At 43.4% G+C, this 16830-nt stretch overlaps 1 protein-coding gene across 1 annotated transcript in view; it reads left to right on the plus strand.

Annotated features, from left to right (window-relative positions):
* Positions 1 to 16830, plus strand: part of LOC124622858 (putative bifunctional UDP-N-acetylglucosamine transferase and deubiquitinase ALG13) — a 44012-nt gene that overhangs the window by 26642 nt on the left and 540 nt on the right. The window lies entirely within an intron of this gene.

Consider the following 16830-nt stretch of genomic DNA (forward strand, 5'->3'; position numbering starts at 1 on the left):
TAGGGCCACTTTTATGCTACTGGCGCGGAATCCGAACAGAAGTCATCTTTCACATGTAGAAAACACCTACCAACTTTCGCTTAAGTAGCACAACTTCCGTTAGTGCATTTCTCGTTGAGGAGGCATTGCTTCACGTTAATCACAAAATGCGTTCTGCGATGTTTCGGCGAAGTGCTACAGAAGTTGTACCAATAAGAGGCAAGAACCGCCCTCAGAGTATCTCCTCCTCCGTTCTCTACCGAACAACCCGCAAGGAACTTCGTTTCCGGATGAAAATACTTTCCCAACATGGATCGAGTAGTTTTTAGCCTCAAAACGACGTGATTATTACAATCACGCAATCGAGAAATTACCCCTGCGTTGGTAGACCGTTGTAAATTGAGAAGGAGAATATGTTGTTGGTAATTAGTCTCTGCTATGTGCACATGTTGTGTTTATTAAGCTGATGGAAAAATGCTGCGAACATATGCACGAAACTTGCAGTTTCGTAGTAAGAAAGCTAGACATACAAAATGATTAAATTGTTAATTTTGTCTTATTAAAATCCATAGCATTTTAAGGTAAAATTTACATAAACGTCAGTTTTACATGTTTTCAGTGCAGAGCCATGCGTTTTCTGATATTCAAGAGCGATTTTAACCAAAATATCGAGCGGTGCGCATACGCTGTAGCTTTTGGTGACTTTTGTAGGCCAATCTGAGGCTGTTTCCCGGCTCGATAGACCACAGGTGTCGTATATAAGTTTATTCGTCTCTCATTCTCTGTGGTACGCAGTAAACCGTTGTTATTTACACCCTGTAGTTCGGAGCAATAAATGAAAGAATATGACAGGAATCCAGAAAACAGACGGTGATACCTGTTAGAATATCAGTATTGTTTCCAGAAGCTCCGCCGTTGTTGGGAGGGAGAGGAGAAGGTGGAGATGGGCTGTAAAGTTGTGAAAGGGTGCGAGGATTGATGGTTGCTGTCCTGGCAGGCGTAAGGCGGCTGTCAACTGGCCGCCGTGTGGCGTAGGGGGCGAAATTAAAGACGCACCGGGTTCGCGTGAAGGATGCCGAAGCAGCCCCTGGGAGAACACGGCGCAGCTTATAACAGCGGAGTCATACACATCTGCAACAAATTGGCTCCAGTATTAAGCTGCAAAAGTCCTACCTGACTTTCAACATCTACGAAGGGCGTTCAGTAAGCAATATATATATATATATATATATATATATATATATATTTTTTTTTTTTTTTTTTTTTTTTTTTTCAGACAATTTTGTAGGTGGGGCAACCACAGCTTCAGCTGAAGCGGTTACTAATACCCAAGATGAACAGATTTTTTTCCCTGTAAGCAGGCAGGTTTTTTTCAGGATTCCAATACACCATATAACTCCCCACTCTTTTGGCTGCAAAACCTTATTTTTCAATATAATCTCCGTGAAATTCGACGGCCGTACGCCACCTTACTGAGGAGAGCCTGTATGTCCGCGTGGTACTACCGGTCGTTGTCGCAGCCAATGTCTTGCTGCATCAATAAACTCCCTATCATCCATGCACTGCTTCCCGCGGAGTGCATCTTTTATAGGACCAAACAGATGGAAGCCGGAAGGTGCGAGGTCCAAGCTGTAGGACGGATCAGGAAGAGCAGTTGTGATGATGACAGACGCCTCACCCAAGAACTCACTGTGTTTTTATTCACTGCCAGGTCTCCGTAGACAGTCTGCAAGCGACTATGAATATCTGCGATGCTCTGGTTTTCCGCCAGTGACAGCCGTCATCGTGCAACGCGCCTCCATTGCAGACGCCATATTTAAGGCTACATACGAGGGGCGTTTGAAAAGTTCGTGCAAAAATAAAAACCACTTACGTGTTTGGGGTAAACCTTTTTTATTTTTCGACATAGTCTCCTTTTAGACTTATACACTTCCTCCAATGCTGTTCTAATTTGTTGATCCCTTCCGAATAATAGGAATTGTCCAAGTCTGCAAAATAGGTATTAGTTGCTGCAATCGCCCCCTCGTTTGAATAAAATCTTTGTCCCGCCATCCATTTCTTCAAATTGGGGAACAAATAGTAGTCCGAGGGGGCCAAGTCTGGAGAATAGGGGGGGGGGGGGGGGGATGTGAAACGAGTTTGAATCCTGTGTCCATTAATTTTGCGACCACAACTGCTGAGGTGTGTGCTGGTGCATTGTCGTGATGGAAAAGGACTTTTTTGCGGTCCAATCGCCGGCGTTTCTCTTGCAGCTCGGTTTTGAAACGCTCCAGTAATTGTTTTACCCTTTTTCAGATAGTCGATGAGGACTATCTCTTGTGAATCCTGAAAGAGAGTCGCCATAACCTTTCCGGCCAAAGGACTGGTCTTCGGCTTTTTTGGTGCAGATTCTCCCTTGCTAAAGTCCGCAGCTCGTGGTCGTGCGGTAGCGCTCTCGCTTCCCACGCCCGGGTTTCCAGGTTCGATTCCCGGCGGGGTCAGGGATTTTCTGTGCCTCGTGTTGACTGGGTGTTGTGTGCTGTCCTTAGGTTAGTTAGGTTTAAGTAGTTCTAAGTTCTAGGGGACTGATGACCATAGATGTTGAGTCCCATAGTGCTCAGAGCCATCTCCCTTGCTAAACCATTGTTTAGATTGTTGTTTGGTCTCAGGAGTATAGTGATGTATCATTCTTTCATCCACAGCGACGAAACGACGCTTAAAGTCCTGCGAATTCTTCCTGAACAGCTGCAAACCATTCTTGCATTACTTGACACGATTCCGTCTTTGGTCAAGTGTCAGCAATCGCGGAACACATCTTACGGATAGCTTTCTCATGTCCAGATGTTCATGCAAAATATTATGTACCCGTTCATTCGAGATGCCCACAGCACTAGCAATCTCACTCACCTTAACTCTTCTGTCATCCATCACCATATCATGGATTTTATCAATGATTTCTGGAATCGTAACCTCCACAGGGCGTCCAGAACGTTCAGTATCACTTATGCCCATATGGCAACTCTGAAAATTTTGAAACCATTTACAAACTGTTCTAATCGAAGGTGCAGAGTCACCATAATGTTTATCAAGCTTCTCTTTTAGTCTCCTGAGGCGTTTTACCTTTCATAAAGTAATGTTCAATCACCACACGAAATTCTTCTTTGTCCATTTTTAGACAATCACTCGGCTTCCTTGATTCACACGAATGCCAAACACAAAGAAATAGACCAATATGGTTGAAACTGGGTGTGCGTTCTTTCCAAAGATGCTACTAACTAAACATGACCTCGATACGCGCCGGTGGTGCCATCTCTCTGATTTGCACGGACTTTTCATACCCCCTCGTATAGTGCTACCACCTATCAGAAGTTCATGAAACAATAGGGGCTGAAGCGGGAATATTACACGCTGTCACACAACGAATTCTGCAGTTTTTCAACCGAAATTGGACAGGGAAAAATGTGTTGCTTTATTTATTGAACGCCCTCCCCCCACCCCCACCCCGTACATATACAGACATACTCCACGAACCACTGGAAAGTGCGTGGCAGAGTGTACCTAATATGATAGAACATGTTGGGGTCTCGTTCCGTTCCAGTTGCGTATGGAGCGCACGAAGAATGACTACGTATCTTACTCTGTGCGTGCTGTAACCATTCTGACCTTGTCGTTGTGTTGGTTACGGTAGGAGCTGACAAATACCTTTGTTTCTCAAAATTTTGTGCGAAGTGTTTGGCGAGATGTTAAGCGTCCGCAATTTCACGATTTTCAACATTTCTGTGAGTCAAAACTGTAACTACTCGTACCGGCCTTCTTTTTATACCGTTCCTCCTGGCTGTATGGGTTCCAAACACATGAGCGTTGTTCTGAGATGTGATGCACTAGTTTTTTTATAATCTGTCTCCTTTATAGATTGACAGCATTTTCCCAGTAACCTGCCAATAATCGAAGTTGGCCACATGCCTTGCCGACGACTGAGACTTTGTAATAAACTACTAGATTTGTTACTAGTAGGTTTGATCAACACGCGAATATTATGGAAATCCGTCCACAGAGGAAAACAGAAGTGATATCTGAAGTTCCCCAAGGACGTCTACAGGCTCTCTGTTGCTGTTAATCTATGTAAACTATTTAGGAAACGATCTGAGCTGACTTATTAGTTTGTTTGCTGATCATACTGTCGTTTACCGTGTAATAAGGTCATTAGGACATGAAAACCAATTGTAAAATGATTGAGACAATGTATGTGAATGGGGACAAAAGTGGCAATTGGCCCTAAACACTAAAAAAAGTGAGAGATCCTTCACATGAGTACTAAAAAAAATCAGTTAAATTTCGGTTACATGATAAATCAAACAAATTTAAATATTGTAGATTGAGCTAAATACCTAGAGAATACAATTGCGAACAATTTAAATTGGAATAATCACATAGAAAGTGTTCTGAGAAAGGAAAACCAAAGACTGTTTTATTGACAGAACGCTCACAAGACGGAATAGGTCTACTGAAGAGAGAGCCTACACTACGCTTTTCCGTCCTCAAGAGTATTGTTGTACGCTGTGGGATCCTTAGCAGACAGGATTGACGGAGGACACTGGAAAAAATTCCAAAGGTCAGTTCGTTGTGTATCATCGCGAAGTAGGGGGGGGGGGGGGGGGGAGTGTGTCGCGGTTATGATACGCGAGCTCGAGTGGCAGACATTAAAACAAAGTGTTTTTGATTGCGACGATATCTTTTCACGAAATTTCTGGTACCTACTTTCTTCTTCGAATGCGAAAAGATTTTGTTGACAACCATGTCGTTTAGTTGTTGGAATTAGTACTTGATCTTGACTGTATATGAGAGAAACTGTAACTTCCGGCTCCACCCCGCAGCGTCCGTAGCCGTAGCAACTCAAAGTTATTTTAGGTTACACGAAAGACCAGCCAGGGGCAAAACTTGCCCGTGTTACTATAGACTATAAATTTGTAATATACTATTTGTGGTGAGTGTGCTTACAATGTGAGGTCAGTTTAAAAGTGCTGCCGGCCATGGTGGCCAAGCGGTTCTAGGCGCTACAGCCTGGAACCGCGCGACCGCTAAGGTCGCAGGTTCGAATCCTGCCTCGGGCATGGATGTGTGTGATGTCCTTAGGTTAGTTAGGTTTAAGTAGTTCTAAGTTCTAGGGGGCTGATGACCTTAGAAGTTAAGTCCCATAGTGCTCAGAGCCATTTTTCAAAAGTGCTCATTGACGTTATAACCAAAAACAATGTTTCGAATATGTAGGGCGTTCAAAAATATAATTAGTTAATATACTATTTGTTGTGGACTGACAAGACAGCCAGTCCACAGCGACGGGTAACCGAAAGGCACGCGCTTAAACTCACGCAGGCTGGCGTGAGGTCTGAAACAGGATACGTAATGAATGCTATAAAGAAAAGTACGTAGCTGCTGGAATACTTAACTTTAATCCACAATTGGTGAACATTGGTCTTGTTACTGTACATGCTTCATTAGATACATAGCAAAGGATAAATGGCGCCTTGCTAGGTTGTAGCAATTGACTTAGCTGAAGGCTATGCTAACTATCGTCTCGGCAAATGAGAGCGTATTTGTCAGTGAACCTTTCCTTGCAAAGTCGGCTGTACAACTGGGGCGAGTGCTAGTAAGTCTCTCTAGACCTGCTGTGTGGCGGCGCTCGGTCTGCAATCACTGATAGTGGCGACACGCGGGTCCGACGTATACTAATGGACCGCGGCCGGTTTAAAAAGGCTACCACCTAGCAAGTGTGGTGTCTGGCGGTGACACCACACTATTTTTCTCTGGTAAAACGTATAACAAGCAACTGTGGTCAAGACTTGGACAATAAAAGTTTGTGTAGGTTAGAAAATAAAGAAATGAAGAGACTGTCCAAAATTTCTATGATTTAATTTCTTTAATCTAATAAATAAATAAACAATAAATTTGTATTCTCGAGGAAAAGTTTCAAAAATAGAAATAAAAACACGTGCACTAACATATGTAACGGTATATTGAAAACTTACAAGAAACTCTAATTAGAAACAATACTGTCATTTATAAAAGACATTCACCCTCCCCTCCATTGCACAAAAAAAGTGTATTCTGAAGTTCAGTTACTGCATGCCAAGGTTTCCAAATGAAATTTAGACACAGTTTGAATTGTGATCACATTTAGCACCAACCTAGGGCAAAAATTGCTGTTGAGCATAAAAGTTGTATGTTTTATATCCAATTTTTAAAATGTTAAACTATAAATGAATAGTGTAGTACTTTCTAAGGCGAAAGACAAATATAAAAAGCCCGATGAACATAGAAGGATATCTGTTATGACCTTTTAATGAAAGAAAAATGTACGGGCAATTTTTGCCCTTGCTTGGTGGTTTTCTTGACGTGACTGAGACATTGGTGTAAAATCTTAAGACGACTGAGAGCGGGGTGTGCGGGATCTGTAAATATCTGTGGTCCGATGTAGTCAATGTTCTTGGTCGCCAAATTTCGAACGCACCAGTTGCAGACTTCGCGAATCCCGTAATGACGAGCATTCTGACAGAAAATAACAGACTCTGAATTAATTTAAAACCTGAAGTGCCCAAAATCGGATATTGCATAATGACACGAGCGGCTGTACTGAAATGTTTATTCCGCACATTATGTTTTGCAGCGCTCGTGCTGCAAGAGCTCTCGTCGGGACATGCACAGTTTTACAGTGCTGTTTGCCTTACTAGTGATTTGTTGATATTTATATTTACTGGCTCATGTTTGATGCAATTTGTAAATAAAATACAGTTAATGCTCTCGAGCCAACCTCAGTGTTTCACTGTACTGTTTTCCATGTTGTGAAGTATCTGGGATTGGAAGACCGAATGTAGTTTTCCATCTACCGGGCAAACTAAACGAAATTTCGGAGAGATTATTCCTGCTCGTTTAAATGGGCTACTATATTTATCTCATTGACGGTTCTAACTATACCACCACTTGCGAAGTAGGTTAGAAATCAGATTAATAATGTTGCTCACGGAGCATATGTTCGCTTTATCGGGCAACAACAAAGTTATTGACTGTGGATGGTATTGTCAGACCTGGAAAAAAGTCATTAATTTTGGCACTTATCTTGGATGGATTTCCACGTAGATTTCGTCGAAGTTGTTATGGCTCATCTTTTGATTCTAGGGTGATACCACTTTGACGGCTAGAAGGTTCAGATCTGTATTTTAGCAATATTTGAAGACCTAACAAATGCGTTTTTCAGGGAATTCTTAATGATCAAACAATCCCATATCAGAACAAACATATGGTAGAAGTAATTTTTGACTTGGCGTTCACGATCCACATTTTTATTAGACTTCTTGTAAAATCACATATACTTCTTCTTAATTGTCACATCATCAAGAAAACAGTTTTATATCAATCTTCTTATATTTAATTTCCACTTTAACCGAACACAAGACTTGACTGTTCTCTTACAAAGAGAAATAGCAACTTAACTTCTGCCAAAGTGAACCAAAGACTGCTCTGTGAGTATTCGCTCCAAAACGGTTACAAGTAAGTCAAACATTATGACAGTCTCACAGAAATGAATACACACAAGAACCATATCACTGTAATATATAGATACATCGGAGTACCTATACATTAATAAAACCAAATGTGAATATTGCCACAAAAATATGTCTGTTACTTCGCAGAAAAGTACGTCTTGTGACTAGAGCCTCCCCTCGGGTAGACCTTTCACCGGGTGCAAGTCTTTCGATTTGACGCCACTTCGGCGACTTGCGCGTCGATGGGGATGATTAGGACAACACAACACCCAGTCCCTGAGCGGAGAAAATCTCCGATCGAGTCGGGAATCGAACCCGGGCCCTTAGGATTGACATTCTGTCGCGCTGACCACTCAGTTAACAGGGGCGGACCGCAGAAAAGTAGTAAGATATTACTGGTATCGAGAACTGGGGTTGGAGTGCCGTAATGGTCACGTAAATAAAGAACCATTACACGGTGTCTATCAATATTTTTTACACGATAAGTGAAACTTGTAGGTGTATGCTCTGCAATCCACTACACAGTGCGTTGCGAAGACCACTTCATCCTAATAGCGACAACACTCTGCCCGGAATAATAAAAAAATTGGGAAACAAAAATCTAATCGGCTCAAAGTTTTGTGAAATGATTTGTCAGTAAGGAAGAAATAAAATAGATTAGGGAAACAATTTATCCGCCTGTGAAACATGCTCAAAATCATGTACAGCAGCCGAGATGCTTATACGTTAGTGACATAAGGTGACCACTGAGTAAAATTCCGCCTTACAGATATCCTCTAGTACTCTTCAAAATCCTAAAATTCTAAATCAAACATTGAACTTTAAATTCTCAGTCGCCACCTCATTTGCTATATTTGGTCTCGGGCATTCTTAAAGGCGCGCCAGATGTTTGTCTAATGTATTATATTTTTTTACTTTTTGACAAATCATTTCACAAAACAGTTCGCCAGTCTGTTTTAATTTTTTTAAATTTTCAAGGTCTTTTCAAAAAGCAGGAAATATGATACGTTCAAATATCGATCGGTATTCTAATATTATTGTTTCTATTATTATTATTATTATTATTATTATTGTTTTTGTTGTTGTTGTTATGAGCGTATGGATCAAGAGAAAGCAGAAAAGTTACAGTTTAAGCTGTGACTTAATATTTTTTGACACTAGCAGCAGCTGTTCGTGAAACACACTCGGGGAAAAAAAAGGTTCCATGAAAGAATTATTCGTATGGGACAGAAACCAGCAGATGCGCTGCACATTTACAGACGAACAAATGATTACAATCTGAGAGAAGTTCGATGATTTATTGATGAGAGATAGTTTCTCAAGAGAGATAGCTTCACAAATTGAGCAAGTCAATAACGAGTTGGTCCACCTCTGGCCCTTATTCAAGCTGCTTTTCGGCTTGGCACTGGTTTATAGAGTTGTGGGCTGTCCTCGAGATGAATATTGTGCCAAATCCTGTCCAACTGGCGCGTTAGATCGTCAAAATCCCGAGGTGGTTGGAGGGCCTGTACGAAATGCTACAAATGTTCTCAGTTGGGGAGAGATCCGGCAACCTTGCTGGCCAAGGTAGAACTTCGCAAACACGAAGACGATCAGCAGAAACTCTCGTCGTGCTCGGGGGGGATTATCTTGCTGAAATGTAAGCCCAGGGCAAAAAAAAAAAAAAAAAAAAAAAAAACAGTGCGTAGAATATCGTCGACGTACAGCTGTGCTGTAAAAATGCCGTGGATGACAAACAAAGAGGTCCTTCGAATCAGCTGTTAATTGGAAACAAAAATTTATTTGCAAGTTCTGGTGCTGAAATTCTTCCATTAGGCCTGAGTAAAATAGTTGAATTCGTAAGTTCCTTAAGCTAATTACGTATTTGTTGTGGTACACCATACGGTGGTATCATGGTTGTCAGTCGCCAGTTTCGTGCAAACGCGCCCAGTTCTGAAACGTGTGTGTCCTTTAATAAGTGCGTTTTCAGCGAATGCAAAATACGGAAATACACATGCTGAAGACCATAAATAATCCTGGCGAAGGTCAAAAATTTCTAATTGACAAAAGCCGGAATGTTATCAAATGAGCGTAAAGTAATAAAGTTGCTTTTTATGTTTTGTACTGCAGGTGCCCGTAATCAACAGACATAATGGAGAACTACAGTCGGAGACGTACCCTTGTCTGCTAGGTTACGCGAAACACCGTGAAGTCAATTGTAGCTTGTGAGCCGCCTCTGCCGCCTTCTCTGTAATCCATGAACGGTGACGTCCTTTTCGCCTGATTTCCTTTTGTTTACCCCAGCAACGGTCTCATTAGAGAAAGTGTTTTCTCAGTTTAGGCAGCGATCGGGAAAGGGTGCATCACTGTCCCTGAATAATAAACACTAGCCACCTCAACTTCAACTCCAAGGCGAACCATTACATCGGAATGAGACCTTCAAACTGAGAAGACTCAAATGAACAGAACACTGCGGAAGAACCTAGTAAATTTGCAATAAATGTGTAACTGTAATAGCTTTTTGCTTGGTAGGGAGTCGTTCCGTTTGAATGAGGGGAGGGGAGAAAGTCTCCTCTTTCTGCCCTGTCTGCCGTAAAATTAATTATAATCTCCGTCTTAACTGCGTAAGGCAATCGAATTCGTCCCTACTTGCAAGGGGTTCTAAACTGATTAATTAAGAAACTGAGGAGGTGGAACAGGGGTTACAGCGCATGAAGGAAAAAGATCAGCAGCAAAATATTCATTTATCAGAGCCAGGAACTTTCGCATTGCCGAGAGTAACATTCACGAAAGTACGGTTGCAGCCAAGAATTCACTGCAGTCATAAGCAAGACGTTGACGCTTAAATGGAAACGGGCGTTGTTAGTAAATTACACTACTGGCCAGTAAAATTGCTACACCAAGAAGAAATGCAGATGATAAACGGGTATTCATTGAACAAATATATTATACTAGAACTGACATGTGATTACACATTTTCACGCAGTTTGGGCGCATAGATCCTGAGAAATCAGTATCCAGAACAACCACCTCTGGCCGTAATAACGGCCTTGGTACGCCTGGGCATTGAGTCAAACTGAGCTTGGATGGCGTGTACGGGTACAGCCGCCCATGCAGCTTCAACACGATGCCACAGTTCATCAAGAGTAGTGACTGGCGTATTGTGACGAGGCAGTTGCTCGGCCACCATTGACCAGACGTTTTCAGTTGGTGAGAGATCTGGAGAATGTGCTGGCCAGGGCAGCAGTCGAACAATTTCTGTATCCAGAAAGGCCCGTACATCACCTGCAACATGCGGTCGTGCATTATCCTGCTGAAATGTAGGGTTTCGCAGGGATCGAATGAAGGGTAGAGCCACGGGTCGTAACACATCTGAAATGTAACGTCCACTGTTCAAAGTGCTGTCAATGCGAACAAGAGGTGACAGAGACGAGTAACCAGTGGCACACCATACCATCACGCCAGGTGATACGCCAGTATGGCGATGACGAATACACGCTTCGAATGTGCGTTCACCGCGATGTCGCCAAACACGGATGCGACCATCATGATGCTGTAAGCAGAACCTGGATTCATCCGAAAAAATGACGTTTTGCCATTCGTGCTCCCAGGTTGGTAGTTGAATACACCATCGCAGGCGCTCCTGTCTGTGATGCAGCGTCAAGGGTAACCACAGCCGTGGTCTCCGAGCTGATAGTCCATGCTGCTGCAAACGTCGTCGAACTGTTCGTGGAGATGGTTGTCGTCTTGCAAACGTCCCCATCTGTTGACTCAGGGACCGAGACGTGGCTGCACGATCCTTTACAGCCATGCGGATAAGATGCCTGTCATCTCGACTGCTAGTGATACAAAGGCCGTTGGGATCCAGCACGGCGATCCGTATTACCCTCCTGAACCCACCGATTCCATATTCTGCTAACAGTCATTGGATCTCGACCAACGCGAGCAGCAATGTCGCGATACGATAAACAGCAATCGCGATAGGCTACAATCCGACCTTTATCAAAGTGGGAAACGTGATGGTACGCATTTCTCCTCCTTACACGAGGCATCACAACATCGTTTCACCAGTCAACGCTGGTCAACTGCTGTTTGTGTATGAGAAGTCGGTTGGAAACTTTCCTCATGTCAGCACGTTGTAGGTGTCGTCACCGGCGCCAACCTTGTGTGAATGCTCTGAAAATCTAATCATCTGCATATCACAGCATCTTCTTCCTGTCTGTTAAATTTCGCGTCTGTATCACGTCATCTTCGTGGTGTAGCAATTTTAATGACCAGTAGCGTATTAAACAAGCAGCAGTTACAGAGTGGCAGGTAACGTGCCATTAATCTAGGACAATGGTTCACTTCCTGGGGGCCGCAGTCCACTGTGTGGGCGGGGGGGGGGGGGGGATATGTGACGTGCATAGGGGTGGGGGCGGGGGGCTGGCGCAGACAGCTCAGAGCAGAAATATCTGGTCAGACTGCCAAAGATGTTATCTTCTCCATCATATTCAGTTCCATGTGAATGATAGTGCCTCACGACCGTGATGTAATCCAGGAGAGAAAGGTCAGCATCGGTTGTAATGCCATCTGTCTTTTTTACCGCATTGAAGATTCAGATTTCAACTGATATTGCAGCTATCATCAGTGCTATAAATGCAAAGAATACATGACTCAGACATAGAAAAATCACGCTCATCAAACAACATATCACAGTCGTACACAGTTACGATTCCACGATTGCATACCGTTGTAAGTAGTCATCTAGACTGAACGTAATTATAACGATACATATTCTAATCTAACTCAGGCATGTAAAAACATTAATTCAACTCAGGCTACTGTTTACAAAGCCATACAGGTACCGTCGGTTTACGTCATACTGTATAGCCAATGTCCTCTATTTATGGCTTTATGTAAAAGATTGGGTTAAGTTCAAAAAAATTATAGGTAAAAATACAAGGAATTCAAGTAATTATGATAACATACAATTTTGTCTGGAGGCATACAAATCCAAACAAAAACTCATGTTGACAAGTGTTACATTGCGTCATACTGGATAACCAAACACTCTACTTTTATTCTTATGTGCATTTTTTTTTTTTTTTTTTTTTTTTTGCTTACCTCATTGTTTTACATATGGGCAATACGTAGAGGGTTTTGGCTATCTAACCGAGCGAGATGGCGCAGTGGTTAGCACACTGGACTCGCATTCGGGAGGACGAAGGTTCAATCCCGCGTCCATCCATCCTGATTTAGGTTTTCCATGATTTACCTAAATCGCTCCAGGCAAATTCCGGGGTGGTTCCTTTGAAATGGCACGGCCGACTTCCTTCACGTCCTTCCCTAATCTGATGAGACCGATGACCAGGCTGTTTGGTCTCTTCCCCCAAACAACCAAACCCCCCCGTCTTGTTGGCTATCTAGTATGACGTAAACCGAGGTTACCTACATGGATTTGTAAACACCTGGATCAGTTGGAGTAATACTTGTACATGCCTTAGTTAGACTGGAATACGCTGATGAGCCAAAAAATTATGACCAACTGCTTACAGCTTGTTTGTCCGTCTTTGGAAACAAATACATCACTGATTCTGCGTATGAGGGATCCGACAGTTTGTTGGTAGGTTTGGCATTATATGTCTACGCACAGGTCATGTAATTCGTGTAAATAACGGGCCGCTGATTTGTGTACTCGGTAATGGTGCCCGATAGCGACCCAGATGGGTTCCATAGGACTGCTGAGAAATGACATCGCCGCCGGGGAACACATCAGTCTGGGATCCGAGTGAGGTGGCGCAGTGGTTAGCACACTGTACTCGCATTCGAGAGGACGGCGATTCAAACACGCGTCCGGCAATCCTGATGTAGGTATTATGTGATTTCCCCAAATCGCTTCAGGCAAATGTCAGGATGGTTGCTTTGAAAGGGCACGGCCGACTTCCTTTCTCATCCTCCTCTAATCCGATGGGGCAGATGGTGCCTCGGGCATGGATGTGTGTGGCGTCCTTAGGTTAGTTAGGTTTAAGTAGTTCTAAGTTCTAGGGGACTGATGACCTCAGAAGTTAAGTGCCATAGTGCTCATAGCCATTTGAACCATTTGGACAGATGACCTTGCCGTTTGATCACCTCCCCCAAATAAACCAACCAAGCATGAAGGAATGCAGGTTGTTCCCAGCTGTTAGTGTGTCTTCGATTACTACCACAAGTCCCATACAACTGCAGGAGAATGTCATCTATAGCATAATACTGCTCCCATCACCCTGTGTCCGTGACGCGCTCCACGTTTCGAGCCGTCGTTCGCCTCGATGACGGCGATTGTGGAGACGACCAAAGACCTAGTGCAGGCAGGATTCGAACCTGCGACCGTAGCAGTCGCGCGGTTCCGGACTGAAGCGCCTAGTGCAACAAAAACGTGGTTCACCCGGAGAGCCAACAAGTTCCCATTGATCAACGGCCGAGTCCCGATGATACCGTGCCCACTGCAGTCGTAGCTGACGATGTCCTTGAATCATCATGTGAAACCGTAGGGGAGGTCTGCTGCGGAGCTCCATGTTCAACAACTTACGGTAACGGTGTGTTCCGAAACGGTTGTGCATGGACCAGCACTGTACTCTTTCGACAGAGATGCCACAGATCAGCAGAGAAGCCTCCGAACCCCACGTTCTGTGACGAGTCTTGGGCGTCGAACCATTTAGCGCCTAGTGGTCGTTTCACTGCCCTTCTACCTCTTTCCTTAGATGCTCACGACAGTAGCAAGTAAACGTTCGATCAGCTTCGCCGTTTCCGAGATACTCGTTCCCAGTCTCTGCGTAATAAAAGTCTGCCCTTTGTCAAAGTCGCTTATCTCATTGGATTCCCCCGTTTGCAGCCCATATTTTCGCAGGGTGGTCCCCCGTCCGCGTCTGCATCGCTTGCATACTTTTGTTAGGGCTTCTCTTGCCCGCAGCGCCACCATGGGGAATCCAACGTCGCGGTGGGCAGTGGTTGTAATGTTTTGATTGATCACTGCATGTGTCGTTATAGTTATGTTCAGTCTACATGACAGCTTATAACGGTATGTAATTGTGGAATTGAAATTGTTTTCAACTGTGGCATGATGTTTGATCAGTGTGATGTTTCTACGTCTGATTCTTGTATTGTTTGTGTTTATAGCGCTGCCGATAGCTGCACTGTCAGTTGAAATCTAGATCTGCTATGCAATAAAAAAGACATTACGAACGATGCCGAGTTTCTCTCTGTCCTTAATTTTACATTCTTATTACAGCTAGCGAGTGCATTCTTTTGTAGGGATGGCAGCACCAGCTTTGCCTCGCACGTCATCAAGTTTTTGCTGGCATTCTTCTGTCTGCGCTCTGCGCTCTTAACTCAATATTACACCTGTTGTCCTCTGTAGAAGTGAACAATATTATTATTGTTTTTGTATGTCGAGTGAAAATGTCTGCATAAAGAAGATTTTATAATGAAGAATATATTAAGTATGGATTCAAGTTTAATGAGAAAGACAATCTGCACGTGACACAATGTGTTGCACGTCGTAATGCCTTCAGTAACTACTCATTGCATGGTGTGCACCTGGAACATCGTCTAACAGCAGCCACCCGGCTTTGAAAAATAAACAAAAATAGTTTTTTGTTGGAAAATTAAATTCTTTAAATCGCACGAAACTGGACTGGCCACCATGAAAACAAAATACTGCACTCACCTGAAATTGGAGAGTAACATTTGATGTGCTTCAGCTACGAGTTTGAAATAAAACATTCAGGAGCTGCTTAAATAAAAAAAGTTTCAACCGTCTCATTGCTGTTCTGAATATTTGTTGTGACTTTTATCACACAAAAAATGTTACATGTGGAACGTTTTGTTCAAGTGAAAATAGCATCATTAGGTATTTAAGTAAAACATAAAAGAATTTACATTCTGGCTACCAAGTCCTTTGAAACACGAAAGTTTTGTATTACTCTGCATTTGATAACCCTCTTTAGTAAGGTGTGGAATGCAGGTTATTGTCAAATAAAGATTTGAAGAAAGCAAAAAATAAATAAATAATCTTAGGGAGGATATGAGATTCTGGGGTTGCAAAGGGTAAAAAAGGCTGGGAAGCACCAGCCTAGAAGCTATATATGACGTCTACACTGCAGATAACTTTGGAGTAAGCTTTCGACACAAATCTGAGAGATCGGAGACATCAATCCACTCACCGTACTCTCATGAGTACGGTTCGAGGTGACAAAAGAGAGGGTACTGCGATGTTGTGTTTTTCTACCACATGACGATGTCGAAGGTGGCTTGCAGCATCGAGCAGGCTTCTACAACGCTTCTATCCTGAGAAAGTTGCTCGCGTCTCGTTAAGGTGGCCCTTTGTTGCAAGGCAATTAAAATGATTCTGGAATCCATTCTGAGCTCCTATTCCATGTGCCCACACGTAAGCGAATCGTGGTCGTACCCCATAAACAGGTAGGTTTCGTAGTTCATTTTAATTCCCTGTATCCCAACATCAAGTTCACAATGGAGGTCGAAACAGGACAACCCACTATTGACCTTGTGCGAACGCTCACGCTATGCCCCAACCCGTACAGGACTTGGTAGATTAATCTGCCAAGAGTGATGAGTGTGATGGGCGCACTACGAATGTGGTAGTGTGGACATGTTGGGAATGTGGGTCTGACGGGGAGCGTGCAAGGGATAAGTCCCTGCGGGCGCACTATCCTCTGTGCCCTCAGTGGCTCAGATGGATAGAGCTCTGCCAAGTAAGCAGGAGATCCCGGGTTCGAGTCCCGGTCGGGGCACACATTTCCAACATATCCCCAATGATGTATCTCAACGCCCGTTTGCAGCGAGGGTGTCGATTTATTTATCATTACATTCTAGAGAAGCTGCACGGTCATCAATGGTATCTGTTCTTTCGAGAACAGATACTACCTTCATATACAAACAGTAATATACGGAATGTAAGGTCCGACTGGGCGCGAATTGAAACCACAGTGAAAACCCAGTGAAGCTTTGCACATATGTGTTGGCAGTGTGTGTAGTACGCACACTAGTCGCTCTTTTGAGTTCTGAGCGCACAATGAGCACATGAAAACACCTAGAAAACAGTGAGGGATGGGTGAGAGATTACGCCTGTGTCATGCAGAGCACATAACATAACTATCATGCGTTTCCTTCTTCATGACAATTCTCGGCCGCGCTCTGCAGGGGTAATGAAGATCCTCCTGCAGCGGTTTCGATGGAAAGTGTTTGATCACCCACATTACTGCCCATACTTCGCTCCTCATGAGTTTCATTTCTGCTCACATGAACCGCTGGCTACAAAGATAATGTTCTGGCACAGACAACGAGCTGCAGACCAGTGTGGAGAATTGGTGGAAAG

This window comes from Schistocerca americana, chromosome 7, assembly GCF_021461395.2.
Source record: "Schistocerca americana isolate TAMUIC-IGC-003095 chromosome 7, iqSchAmer2.1, whole genome shotgun sequence".
NCBI lineage: Eukaryota > Metazoa > Arthropoda > Insecta > Orthoptera > Acrididae > Schistocerca > Schistocerca americana.